General features: G+C 40.5%; 1 protein-coding gene across 8 annotated transcripts in view; it reads left to right on the forward strand.

The window, feature by feature from the left end:
- CEP112 (centrosomal protein 112) overlaps window positions 1-14,309 on the forward strand; it is a 381,720-nt gene that overhangs the window by 617 nt on the left and 366,794 nt on the right. For 4 of the 8 annotated variants that reach the window (XR_012499617.1, XR_012499618.1, XM_074343511.1 and 1 more), the window contains exon 2: window positions 6,584-7,745. The exons of 1 other annotated variant lie outside the window; for it this stretch is intronic. The gene's annotated coding sequence lies outside the window, so the exon portion shown is untranslated. Of the gene's footprint in view, window positions 1-3; window positions 1,016-6,583; window positions 7,759-12,049; window positions 13,140-14,309 lie in introns of those variants that run through there. 3 more of the 8 variants (XM_074343512.1, XM_074343513.1, XM_074343514.1) reach the window with 3 other exon arrangements.

Genomic DNA, 14,309 nt, shown 5'->3' on the forward strand with positions numbered 1-14,309 from the left:
GCCCCTCGCTGTGCCTGGCAATCCTACCGTATTTCTCTAGTTTGTTTATCCCCCAACTGGCTACCTGGCTGTTTCTCTTCTCAACTCTCCTAAAGCCACCTTCTCTCTCCTCACACTGACCTGATGACTTTGGTCCTTATTTCAGTGAGAAAATAGAAAAGACCCCTTTTTAATCTTTCCACAACCAAATTTATCATCTATCTCACCAGCATCTGTACCAGGTTCTTTGCCCTCTGTCTTGTTATGATGGATGAACTCTGAGATCCCATCCAAGGACAGACCTTATGCCCAGCATCCCATCTTCTGTTTTCCATTTAAGGCTTTTGCTCCTGTGATGAATGATCTTCCGTTTTTATTTTTTCCATTTCTATTGGAGCATTTCTGTCAGCATACAAATATGCAGTAATACCACCAATTAAAAAAAAAACCTTATTGTGACTTCACATCTTTTTCTAGCTACTCCTCCATCTCTTTATCCCTTGTTTTTATAAAAGTCCCAGAAAGAGTTGTTTATCTTTGCCATCTCCATTATATACTACCCATCACTAGTTTTAAGATTTGTCTCCCCCAGAGATACGTCCTCGGCGATGCTTCTTCATCGGGTCTTGACCTGCCCCTCGTGAGATACGGGCCAGCTCGCTTCTCCAAGATGCTTTTCTGCTCCTCCTCCTTTTACAGACACCAGATTGCCATTCAAAAGTTCCAAATTCCCATTATTTAACTTTCAAAGACAATTTTACTTTTTCTCCCTCAATCCTTTTCTGGGATATCGCCCCTTTTCCCCACTCTCTCTCTGTCTCAACCTCTCTCGCCTTCTCCCCTCTCCCTCCATGTCCCCTCCTTTCCCTTCTCTTTCTACTCTCTCTCTTTCCTTCTTTCTCCTCTCTTTGTGTATTGGCAGTTAGGTTTGAGAGTGTGTGGTGTTGGTGCCTCCCCTTTCTGAACCAAAAAGCTGCATTTATTGATGTTGCTGAACAAAAGAACCATTCACCTTGGATACACATTCTCTGTATTTGTAAGTCTGTTTTTAAAATTTTTTTTAATTTTTAAAGTAAAAAATGGGGGTACATAATTAATTGTATTATTATTATTATTATTATTATTATTATTATTATTATTATTATTATTATTATTATTAATGAAGTCACTGGGGATTGAACCCAGGACGCCATGCTTACTAAGCACACACTCTACTGCTGAGCTATACCCTACCCCCTACATCTGTAAGTCTGTTTGTACTTTCTTATATACATTGATTTATTTCACTTTTTAGATTCCACATATAGGTGATGGTATATAGCATTTGTCTTTCTCTGTCTAACTTATTTCAATAAGCATAATACCCTCCAGCTCCATCCATGTTGTTGCTAATTGCAAAATTTTATTCTTTTTATGGCTGAGTAGTATTCCATTGTATGCTTATACCATACCTTCTTCATCCAGTCATCTGTCAGTGGACACTTAGGTTGCTTGCATGTCTTGGCTATTGTAAACAGTGCGGCTATGAACATTGGGGTGCATGTGTCTTTTCCAACTAGTGAAGAAAACAGGCAGAACATTCCTTGACATAAATTATAGCAATATTTTTTGGATCTGTCTCCTAAAGCAAAGGAAATAAAAACAAAAATAAACAAATGGGACCAATATAAACTTAAAAGTTTTTGCAAAAGGAAACCATTGACAAAGCAAAAAAACAACCTACTCAATGGGAGAAAATATTTGCAAATTATATGACCGATAAGGGGTTAATATCCAAATATATAAACGGCTCATACAACTCAACATTAGAGAAACAAAAATAAGCAGAAGACCTAGATGGACATTTTTCTAAAGAAGATGTACAGGTGGCCAACAGGCACATGAAAAGATGCTCAACATCGTTACTCACAGAGAAATGCAAATTAAAACCACAATAAGATGTCACCTCACACCTGTCAGAATGGCTGTCATCAAAAAGACCACAAATAACAAATGTTGGGGAGGATGTGGAGAAAAGGGAGCCCTCATACATTTTGGGTGGGAATGTAAATTAGTGCAGCCACTATGGAGAACAGTATGGAGGTTTCCCAAAAAACTAAAAACAGAGCTACCAAATGATCCAGCAATTTCACTCCTGGGTATTTATTTGACCATATAGTTTCTTGTAAAACTGTTCTGCTGAAATTTTTAATAAGGAATCACCAGATTGAACTTTTAATAGATTATTCTGTAGAAAAGCTCCTGGAATATGACAAGTTTGTTGAGGATGGATTTTTGCATCATTTTGTTCATCAGAAGGCATTTTAGGCTGCTGGATAGGCTTGGGTCCCCGAAAAATTAATCAAAGTAGACTTTAAAGCTTAAGCCATAGTAATGATTCCTCTAATTTAGTGATCTTTTCACAGAAAGGAAAATCTGCTATTTTTTCAGTCTGATTAGGCAATTTGGATTAGAGGAGCCCGTCAGTAGACATTGCCCAATTGCAGCCCTTCTATTTAGTGATTTTGCGGTCCATTTAGTTCCATAAGTCGACTCTCTATTCCTAATGTTTTTCCTCTTAAATGCTTAGATCCCCAGGTTGCCTGTCATCAAAATTCAGCTGTACCCTCCCCAGCCAGTGCACAGTGATCTCCCCCATGGGCTTATAGTCCAGGAAGTACTAGTCTCCTCCCCCCACAGGCAGCCTGGTGAAGAAAGAATGAAATTATAATCACAAATTGATGGTTATCTTCCTACATTTTAACATGGCTGAATTGGGTCTTCCCATCCAATGTAATGGTGCTTAACTAGCAACCCCAGCTCCATTGAAGCCTGTGAGCTGCATGTGGCACACAAGGTGTTCTTCTGTGATAGGCAGGTCCCTGGACTAGCTTTCTTATCTTGGACTATGGCAGATGGGCTTCGAAACGCAAAGGGATCCAGGCCTTAACTTTTCTCTCGTGGCATAACACTTTTCCGCAAGAAGCTATAGAAAAATGAATGTTTCTAAGGTATTTACCAATCTTTCAATATGTAAAGTCTCATTTCTGAGTCCCCAAAGTCAGTAATAAGTATTCACCAGTAGAATTTCCCATCTGCTAGCCTGAGAATCATTCCCCAACTTAATCCTGAAGTAAAGGATTTAAAAGCTGAAAGAAAGAAGGAAAGAGAGAAAGAAAGGAAGGAAGGAAGAGAAATAAAGAAAAAAAGAAGGAAGGAAAGAATAGAAAAGAAAATAGCTTGGAGTGGTGCATATGTGTGTGAGTATATGCATGTGCGAGAGTGTGTGGTTGATGTGCACATATGTGTGTGTCTTGTTTGAGTGTGTGTTCATGCACGTATGTGTATGTGAGCATGTGTGTGTGAATATAATGTATGTGTTTACATGAGTGTGTGTGTGTGTGTGTGTGTGTGTGTGTGTGTGTGTGTGTGACAAGTTCTTTGTGTGCTAATGCTGCCTCCTAGTGGCATCCATTGCTTCCAAAAGTGCACACAAAACAGTTTGAAATGAAAAGACCTGGTATTGAAGTTTCCTGTGTCAAGCAGTGGGAAAAAAAATCTCTATTTATCTAACCTCCATTAATTCAATCTTCCCAGTCATCCCATCAGGAAGGTAAAGAAACTGAAGCTCAGGGAGGTTATATATCTTGGTTTACATAGGTAATGGAGCCAGACATCCAAACTTCAGAACTGTGACTTTTCTCTCATTCTTACACTGCTAGTTAAGCAGTGAACTTCCCAGTGGCTTCGTGGAAATAACTGAGGTTCTAGAGCTGGAGCTTCACAGCCTGGAGAGGAGTGCTGAAATAAGGTGGTGGAGAGATTTTCGTATAGGTGAGGCTCTGAAGTGCCCTCGCAGGTGGTTGCTAGTTTGCATGGACCATGGCTACAACAGTATGTATACAAATCTTCCTCAACTTACCATGGGGTTATGTCCTGATAGACAGAGTGTAAGCTGAATATATTGTAAGTCAAAAATGTGTTTAATACACCTAACCTACTGCGCATCATAGCTTGGCCTAGCCTACTTTAAATGTGCTCAGAACACTTCCATTAGCCTACAGTTGGCCAAAATCATCTAACACAAAGCCTATGTTATAATAAAGTGTCGAATATCTCATGTAATTTATTGAATACTGTACTGAAAGTGAAAAACAGAATGGTATGGGTACAGAATGAAAGCAAATGGGTTATTTACTTTCCTGATCTCGTGGCCTGGCATCACCATTGAGCATCCTACTTCATATCACTAGCATGGGGAAAAAAAGCAAAATTCAAAATTTGAAGTTTGGTTTCTACTGAGTGCATATTGCTTCCCCACCATCACACAAATTGAAAAATCTTTAGTTGAACCATCATTAGTGGGGGACAGTCTGTATTATTTGAAAGGAGGGAGGGCAGAATAGCCAGATTATCTCTGTTAGTAGCCGCTAGCACGGATTGCCCAGGAAGGGCAGGTAGAGAAGCCTCACAGGTTGGGATGGAGTGGTGAATTCAGCTTAGTTCTGGCATAAGGAAGGAATCCAGAATCAATGTGTTAAAGAGTGAATGTGTTTTCTAGTAGTGAAGAAAAGATACCCCATTAATGCTTGATTTCTGCTGTCTTTAAATTACATCTGTTTGGGGTACAATTTATACTTTCATGACCTATAAATAGAAAGTTCTGAATCATTTCTTATCTAATTGAAGGAATTTACTGGCTACAGGATTATTCTGATAGTTATCTGTAATGTGTTTATATAATAATACTCATTATTAGTGTTTATAAATTGCTTTCCATTTAGAATTGCTGAGGCATTCATGTATTTCAATCTAATGATAGAGAGTATCTTAATAATGCAAAATAGTGAACCACTGACTGAAATTTGGTTATTTAGAATATCAGCTTAGGCGTAAGTACTGTGTACAGAGCCATTTGCTGATTTTGAAACAATAAATGAAAATGTGGAAGATATGTATATCATGTAAAATTCCCCTCCAAATGGGCCAAGGACTAGAGAGATAATTTGTAGAAGAATAAAAGGAAAGGACTAATAGAGATGTTTAAATATTTCAGCTTTTCTAATAGTGGAAAATGCAAATTAAAAAGAGATTCTATTTTTATACATACAATTAGCACAGATTAGAAAAATTGTTAATGTGAGACAGCCACCCTCAGGGACTGTTAAATGGAATTGCAAATTTGCAGAACACTTTTAGAAGGCAATTTGGCAGTACTGAACAAAAGCTTTCATTTCTTTCATGCCCATAGGAATATCTTTTATGGAGATAGCTGCAACTTCAGCCAAGATGTATATATTAAAATGTATTTATTGCAGTATTACTTATAAGAGCCAAAGTTGCTAATAACTTACATATTGAATCACAGGAAAATAATTAAGCCAATTATGTTATATTCAAATGATACAATAATAAGTTGACATTAAAATGATCATATATATGTATAAGATTTGAGAAAATATTTGCAATTGTTAACAGTGGTTATTCCATAATGGTAGAATTACATGTAATTTTTATTTTCTTCTTTAAACTTTTCAGTGTTTTCCAATTTCCTTACAATACCACTAAAACTTTTATAACCTGAAAAAAGAAGGGAATTCAAAAAATCCCAGCCTAGGAAGAAAAATTTTACTTTTCTTTTCAGTTAACTCTTGAGTGCCTGATAATCCATCTGAGTGATCCAAAGTCACTAACATTTGTTCTGGTGTCTTGTACTTACTTTGTAATGTGTTTATTGTTCACAATCCTTCAAGTTACTGGATAACTTCACATTGAAGTTCTTGAAACCTTGATTCCAGAATGTCTTAGAGGAGAATATGGTGAATTTCACAGTTTTGTGTCTAAGTGTTTTTCAAAATTGAGCTATTTTTTGGAGAGATTTGAGGATATTTAGGAAGTAAAACTGACAGGACTTCAATCATCTTTAATTTCTTCACCTAGAGGGTTATTGTCCACGTGTGATCCACATCCTTACAAGTTGTTTTCCTTTCTCTCTCTGTGTGTGTAAGTATGTAAAGTGAATCCTAAGGTGAACACAACTATAAAAACCCAGCATGCATATCTTAACAACACTTTTGCTTACATCACACACTCTCCCCTCCCGTGTGTATATATATATATATATATATATATATATATATATATATATATACACACACACACATATAGTGGAAATAGTGACAATCTGCTAGTTCTTGAAAGTGTAAAGGAAAACTTTCTCATCTTACTTTCACCTAAATATAGAAAATACTTTAAGAAATTTACTGTCTTAATTGTTTTAACCTTTTAACTCTAAGTTATATTTTTTTTCTGCTGCAATGGTTTCTTCTCAGATGAACTTAACTTTGTTGCATTTTTCCCCCTTAATACCTTTTTTTTCTTCTACGTTTCTGCTTGTGTTCATTTAGACATTGTTTGTCAAATTCATTTCATGTTCTTCCAGCATTGTCGTTTTGAAGCTCTTCACTGAGTGGTCAAATTCCTGCAATTGCACATGTGGGTTTTGCATCCCTGATTCTCTGACTGAATTACCTACATAATCATTCTTTAGCTCTAAACATGTTTAAATATGCTTTTGAAAAGCTAAACATTCTTAAAAGCATTTCATACTTTTTCTTTCCCTTAGCTTTCAAAATATGTCACTGAAATAATGAAAAACTGTTGGTGGGAAAAATTCTTACTTCCAGTGGAAGAGTTTGAAAAAGCTCATTGGAAAGAATATGACTTCACTCTGGAAGCTTGAAAGTAACTAGTCACAAATGAATGAATCTTCTATTTTCTTTATATAAAATTGAAAAGATGCTTCAAGCTGTGTTTATGTTAGGTTTGGCATCACAGTGAGTGATTTGCAAAGATACTGCAGAAGGAATCCTGTTGTGAAATTACATGAAAAACAGTGGTAAACTGAATTTCATTTAAGTGAATGTTTTTACAATTTCAATTTTATTTCTGCCTGGTATTTAGAAAATATAGTTCAGAGCTTTTACAGAAATGTAATAAAAGACCAAAGAAAACCACAACATAGCTTTGCAGACAGGGAGGCTGCCCCGAGGTGGATGAAATTTTCTGGGAGCAGCAAAAATACATTTTTCCACTTGATCTTATTATTCTGCACCGAATTGGTAAGCACAAAGCCTTTTTATTTTATTTCAGTATCTTCAGAATTTGGGGTAAGTTTTTTCAGACCTTGGATAGTTATGAATACAAAAAAAAAAGTTATGTTCACTTTCCCGTTTAATTCAATGGCGTTCACTTCTGGGTTGTGAGATAGCAGGCAGTAAGTTCTCACTTCTTCAGACTGATTCAATGTCCACATAACGGGCACACCTCTCTGAATATTCTCTGCAATCCCATTTTCTTTGCTCTTTCTGTTCTTTCTCTACGGTCTCTAAAGTGGTCCCAAGCGCCTCTCCTAGCGGGATGCCCGAGGGCGGCAGTGCCAAGACAGTGGTCTGGTTATCCTGGGGCCTCCGCCTGGGATAGGCCTAGGGTGCGCGAGGCTGGAAAGCGAGCCAGGAGGCTGCGAAGAAGGCCGGGACGTCGCCATGGCAACGCCGTCAAGCTCACGCCGCGGCCCGGGGGGCGGGGCCGGCCGAGGGCCAGCGTGTCGCCATGGCAACGGCGCCGCTCGCCAGCCTCGGCCGGAGGCGTGAGGAAGGGGGCGGGGAATGTGAGCGCGGAAGTCTCCGCCCCCGGCCTGCTGGGCGGCGGCGACCGCCGCGGCCCGCAAGGATTTGAAACCGTTTGGTGGCGACGGCGGCGACGGCGGCCGAAAGGGAAGCTTCCATGTAGGGGCGCCAGGTTCTTGTTTTTCCGAATTTCCCTCCCGGGTCCCTACCCTCGGGTTCTCGAGTGGAATCTTGCGCGGGGTGGGGGTCGCCCCACCCGTGCGAGCGGGCTCGTTCGGGGAGGGGCGTCGCCCCGCAGGCCCCGGGCCCGTTCTCCAGGCCTGAGGGGGCGCGCGCCGCGCGCGGTGGCGCCGGGGATGTCGTGGGGTCTCCGCGCGGAGCGCTGCGGTTTCCCTTGCAGAGTGAAATCAAGTCCGGGCACGGATGGGGAAAGTTCTGAGGAAAGTGGTATAAGCGGATGGAGCTGGTCCGCATGACGGGGGTCCAAAAATTTGTGACCAGAGGGTTTGGCGCTTGTGAGGAGAAATCTGTGTACCGGACAAGGTAGGGAAGCGGCCTCGGCCCCGCGGCCTCGCAGGCCGCCTGCCCCGATCCTGGAGCGATTTCTGCCCGCTCTGGCCGCATAAGTTACTTCTGGGCACCGCCCCGCTGGAGATGTCACATTCCCCTCAGGACTGGATCGCCGACTCAGGACTGAAGGCAGTACCGGTGTCCCGTTCCTTTGTAGGGACCGCCCGCTTGGGTAGGCCGTGTCCCAGCATCACGGCGTGTTTCTGAGTTTAAGGGTTCAAGAGAACAAGTTAAGTAAATAAGAGCAGCTTATATTCCGACCGTCGTGCGGCTCTTTTTATTATGTGTCCTTAGTAGTTAAAGATGCGGGAAAACAGGATAGAAAGGCCAAATGGAATGACACGAGCCTATGCATCGTGGGCAGGCTGCCGCGGAGTGGAGCGCACGGTCTTCTGCGCCTTGTTCAGGCCCAGCTGCCACTTTCCGTGGGACCCTCGGTCACTTACGTAACCGCGCTGGGCCTCAGCTTTCCTCCTCTGTGAAATGGCCCTGAAATAGTGCCTGTCTCTGGGGGTGGTTACTGGCATGTGTTTGTAAAGCGCACAGCGTGCCAAGGCTCCATCAGTGCTCTGGTAACTGTCCAAACATACAGATGTGTAAGCCAGATAAAACATGCACCTGTACACCGTTTTGATAGAGTGCAGTACGAATTTCAAGTTCTCTTTAATTGACCCCGCCGTACATTTAAAATACGGTTTGAACAAAATCGGTTTTATGCAACTTTGAGAAATATTTTTATTGTGTTTGGCCAAGGGGCATGATCTGTGTGAGGTGTATTCATTGTTTAGCAGTGTGGCTGCTTTTTGCCCCCGAGACCTTTTCATATTTTTGGCTTGCTTATGCTTTGCTGACTCCTCTGATAGTTAAGCACCTTGAGAAGGTCTTAGCCCACTTTGTAGCTGTCCACATAGACATAGGTTTAAAAAAAGACAATGCTGGTGAGTTAAGTAAAAGATACGATCCAGACATAGATTGTAGCTATACGCAAGAATCACCCAATTTACTTCTTTTTTGCTTTTGTGGTAATTTATGTGACTGGTAAGCACACTGTAAGTACTTTAAGCCTAAGTCAAAAATATAGCTTTACTTATTTTTAATTCTAATAATTTAAAGCTGCAATTCTAATAAGCAGTAATAAAACTTTTTGATTAGCTGAAACTAAGCAGATGTTATTTATAAGATATAATTTGTGTAGCAGGAATTCCTTGAAGGTTTGAAATGGTAACTTTTTGTTGTTTTGTTCAAGAATAAATAAAGGATAGGGGGCAGCTGATTTTTAGCTTTTACTGAGTATCACACTGATTCTTTTTTGTGCTTTTTTTCAATATTGCATGTCATTAAAGCAAATTATGATTCCCTTTCTACTTTTCAAAAAACTTCTTTATTAGTTGGAAATATTGCTGATTTATATTTAAATAGCCAAGGGGCACATGTAATGGACCTAGGAGCTAAGGATTTCAGAATTTTAGTCTGAGCTTTGTGCTTAATTTCATGATTTGGGTGAGTCTTTTTACTCTTGAGTTTTAGTTTCCTCTAACATTAAACACTAGCATCTCCTGTCAGGGTCAAAGGATTTATTGAGAATTAGTGATTATTAGGAATCCTTTTGTTTTAGGCCTGTTTATGGGTGCTCTCAGGCATACATTTGAGTTTGTGGGCAGGTTGTACTGTTTAAGCCTGGGAGTACACTTCCAGGCCAGAGCTGTGCTTAGAATTCTGGGGTTTATGACTTTCATTTGTCTGTTCATCCATTTGAATAGTTGCTTTTCAGCTTCATGATGTAACATTCCAGCAGTGGTATCATAGCCTTCTGTCAGGAGGTACATAACTGATGTAGTTATGTACGAATACAGCTAGTTATTGTAGGAATGCAAAACAACATCAATGAACCAGGTAACCCCAACCCAACTAACCAGTCAGAAAATTCACTTAAATAAAATTTATGTTAACCAAGTCTTGAATTTGAAAATATATTTTTTCTACTGTAATGCAGAAGGGACAATGACCAGGTTTGGTAAATAGAATTAAGAGTATATAGTATTTCTATTCTAGAAGACTTATTTGGTACTCAGAACAGAACCTTTAAAAAAAACAACAGACAACTACAGGCATACCTTTTTTATTGTGCTTCACCTTATTACACTTCACAGATATTACAGTTGTTACAAATTGAAGGCTTATGGCAACCCTGCATTGAGCAAGTCTGTTGGTGCCCTTTTGCAACGGCATTTGCTGACTTCGTGTCTCTATGTCACATTTTGGTAATTCTCACAACATTTCAAACCCCCTACCAGCAAAAAAATTACAATTTGCTGAAGGCTCAGATGATGGGTAGCATATTTTAGCAATAAAGTATGTTTAATTAAGGTATGCAGATTGTTTTTTAAAGACATAATGCTGTGGGAACACTTAACAGACGACAGTGTAGTGTAAACATAACTTTTACATGTACTGGGAAACCAAAATAGTCATGTGACTCACTTTATTGTGATATTTGGTTTATTGCTGTGGTCTGGAAATGAAGCTGCAATATCTCTGAGCTCTGTCTTTATTAGTTACGTTAAAGTAGGATATTAATCCCTTTCGTTAGCATTGCTTTATCAATCAATTCTTCAGCTTCTGTGATATGCCACGTGATGTACTAAGATGTTAAGTCAGGGTCCCTGCCTTCCAGGAGCATCTCACAGATGGTAGAAAACATCTTAATAGTATGCAGATTTGTAGAAAAAAAGTAACAGCATGGTACATGCTCCCACACTGATGAGAGCGGTACACACTGAGGATGGAGCAACAAGTTTAGAATAAGTGGGGCAAGCTTCACTCAGAGGTGACGTTTGAGCTGTATTTAGGGAATAACCTGTGAAAAGGCCATGTAATCGTATAAGGGCTTGGAGTGTTTGAAGAATGAGGAGTTCATTGGTGGTGAATGGTCATCGGTCGGTTGGCTAGTTAGGCGGAGCAGGTTGGTTTGTGTGCAGGGAGGGGTGAGAGGTGGGCTCAGTGCAAAGGCACTTGTAGGCCTAACTTTGGGTTTGGATCATATCCCATTGCAGTAGGCAATCGAGACAGGCAGTGAAATGCTTCGCTTTGTACTTAAGAAATCTGCTCTGGGGCCAGTGAGGACTAAAGTAGGGCAAGTCCGCAGCAGGGAGACAGGCTGTGGCAGTAGTGTAAGTAAGTGGTGGGGAGGGCTGTCTCAGAGAGTGGCAGTGAGAATAGAGAGACAGGCAGGCTTTGCGGTATTTCTGAGTATTTGCTGCTGTATAGCTCATGGGGGTTTAGAGAATGGAGGGGAAGGAGTCAGCGGAGATGGCAGGTGTGAGGCGGTGGGGAGGTAGCTGACGGGTGATGGGGTACTGGCCGTAGGGAGGAGAGTTCATGCTTCTGACACAGAGGCAGAGCAGGTAAGGCTGTGTTCTCTGAGAGGGGAGCAGAGAGGTGGAGGGAAGAGCATTTTCGGGTGTTACCACCTGACTATTCTTTTTCCTCTGAAGTAGAAGGTAAGATTTAAATGGAAAGTGAGGGGAGGCTGGAATGGGGCTTCAGGGGCTTTAAGATGTCTGCTGAGAGCTTTGTGGACTAGGAAGCGGTAAAAGACTCCTGAGAATTCTGAGGAGGCTGGAAGCTGCCTGACTGCAAGGCAGTGCCGTTTTTTCTCTAGCAGACCCTTCGTTAATGAATGAGGGAGGGTGTCAAGCGGTGACTGTCTTGCTGAGAAGAGAGAGAGATCGGGAGGGAGAGAGTTTTAGAGGATGAGAGGCTGATCAGATGGAAGGGTTTTGGTGGTGGCAGTGACGAGAATGGGGAGCACTAGGTATATTCCCCACAAGAGGGGACTTGGGGGTTGAGGTTGGCAGAACAGTAGTGGGGAGGGGGCAGCGTGGATCTCAGTGACTTTCCTTCCCTGGGCAGGGCTGGGGGAGCGAGCGAAAGAGTCCAGGACGCGCATGCTGGTGGGAAGCTGTTCACCCCTGACAGCTGTGAGGGAAGTCAAGCTGGCCGGTGAAAGTTAGGGTCTGCTTCCAGACTGGGCAGAGAACTTTCTGTGAAGAGGCTGTTGACAATAAGATGGAGGAAACTGTGGTAAATGTTAGAAGCCAGTGGGACAGAGGGAGAGCTGTGGTCTGTGGAACAAGACAGCTGATGAGGCACAACAGAGATTTTTTCCAAATACATAGTTTGTAAGTAGAATAAATGACAAAGTGGGGACTATGTATAATGTAGAGATAGTCCACATGCCTACCAAGACATTTCAGCACTTAGAGGAACATGTTGAGTGTTGGATATATTTTTAACGTAAGGAATTTTGTCAGAACCTACTTTTCTGATTTTGGGGATTTACCCCCTTTATATTCAGTGTTTTTCTTGCTGATCAGGAAGAAATACAAGGACCAATGTTTTAAGTGTTTTGATCGGAATTAAAAATTTTACGTGTATGTACAGTTAAAACCACTTATTTGGTATATGGTGTTATGAATTTTTACACATGCGTGGAATAGCTTCTTATAACCTCCTGCACAGACAGCATGCAGGGCAATTCCAGCACCCTGTGTATTTTCCTTGAACTACCGCTTTTTATTCAGACACCCCTCCCAGTGCTAACTCCTCTGAACCACAGATCGGTTCTCCACGCCTGTATTTTTTGCCTTATCTAGAAGGTCATACAAGTGGGTATTGTCATATAGTATGTAGCCTTTTGAGAATGCTTCTTTCACTTATCATATTGCATTTGAAGTTTATCCATGTTTTTGGATGTATCAGCAGTTCCTTCCTTTCTGTTGCTAACTATTGTTTCATTGTGTGCGTAAGACCACAGTTGGTTTTCCATTTCCCAAGGAAGGGACATTTGGTTGTTTCCAGTGTTTGGTGGTTACAGAAGAAAAAAGCTGCTATAAACATTACATTAAGGTTTTTCTGTGAATATAGATTTTGCTTCACTTGGATAAATACCTAAGAGTGAGATTTCTGGGTCACATACTACGGGTATGTTTCACTGTGTAAGAAATGGCTGAACTGCTTTCCAAAATGATTGCACCGTTTTGTATTCCCATCTGCAGTGTGTGAGAATTCCTGTTCCGCGTCCTCAGCAGCTTTGGTATTGTTTGCGTTTCTAATTTTAGCTGTCCTGATAGGTATGTAGTGGTATCTCATGGTGGTTTTAATTTACATTGCTCTAATGACTAATGATATAAAGCATCTTTTCACGTGCTTGTCAGTTGTATATCTTCTTTGGTAAAGGAACTAACTTTTTGCCAGTTATGTTTATTGGGTTGTTTGTTTTCTTGTGGTTGAGTTTCAAAAATACTTTATATATTCTTGATATACGTCTTTTGTGAGTTATATGATGTGCAGTATTTTCTCCCAGTCTGTGGCTTATCTTTTCAACTCCTTGACAGAGTTCTTTGCAGAGCAGAAGTTTGTTTTTGTTTTTGTTTTGTTTTGTTTTGTTTTGGGTTTTTTTGTGGTGAAGGAAAGTGCAGCATTTATTGCAGAGTGCCAGGCAAGGAATCCAGGGCAACTGGTGCTCGAAACACCTGAACTCCAGAAGATTTTTAATTTTCATGAAGTTCAGTGTATTGATTTTTTCTTTTATGGGTAGTGCTCTTAGAATTGTATCTAAGAAATCCTTGACTAACCACCCCAGATTGTGAAGATTTTCTTTTATGTTTTCTTCTCAGAGTTTTGTACTTTTACATTTTACACTTAGGTCTGTAATTTGTTTTGAGTTAATTTTTGTGTGTGAAGTGTGAAGTTTAGGTTGAGGCTTACTTATTTATTTATTTTTGCATGTGGATGCCCAATTGTTATAGCATCATTTGTAAAAACTATTGTTTCTCCATGGGTTGTACCTTTGTGGAATATCAGTTGTCCACATTTGTATTGGTGCATTTCTGAGCTCTCTAGTTTGTTCCATTGCTCTGTGTTTGTTATCCTTTCACAAACACCACATTGTCTTGACTGCTGTAGCTTTATAGTACATCTTAAAATCAGGTCATGTGAGTCCTCCAGATTTGTTCTTTTTCAGAATTGTTTCTGCTATTCTGCTTCCTTTAACTTTGCATATAAACTTTAGAATCAGCTTGTGTATGTTTACAAAGAATACTGCTGGGGTTTTGATTGAAATTGCATTAAATCTACAGATCAGTTTGGAGA

Source organism: Camelus bactrianus, chromosome 16, assembly GCF_048773025.1.
Source record: "Camelus bactrianus isolate YW-2024 breed Bactrian camel chromosome 16, ASM4877302v1, whole genome shotgun sequence".
NCBI classification, from domain to species: domain Eukaryota; kingdom Metazoa; phylum Chordata; class Mammalia; order Artiodactyla; family Camelidae; genus Camelus; species Camelus bactrianus.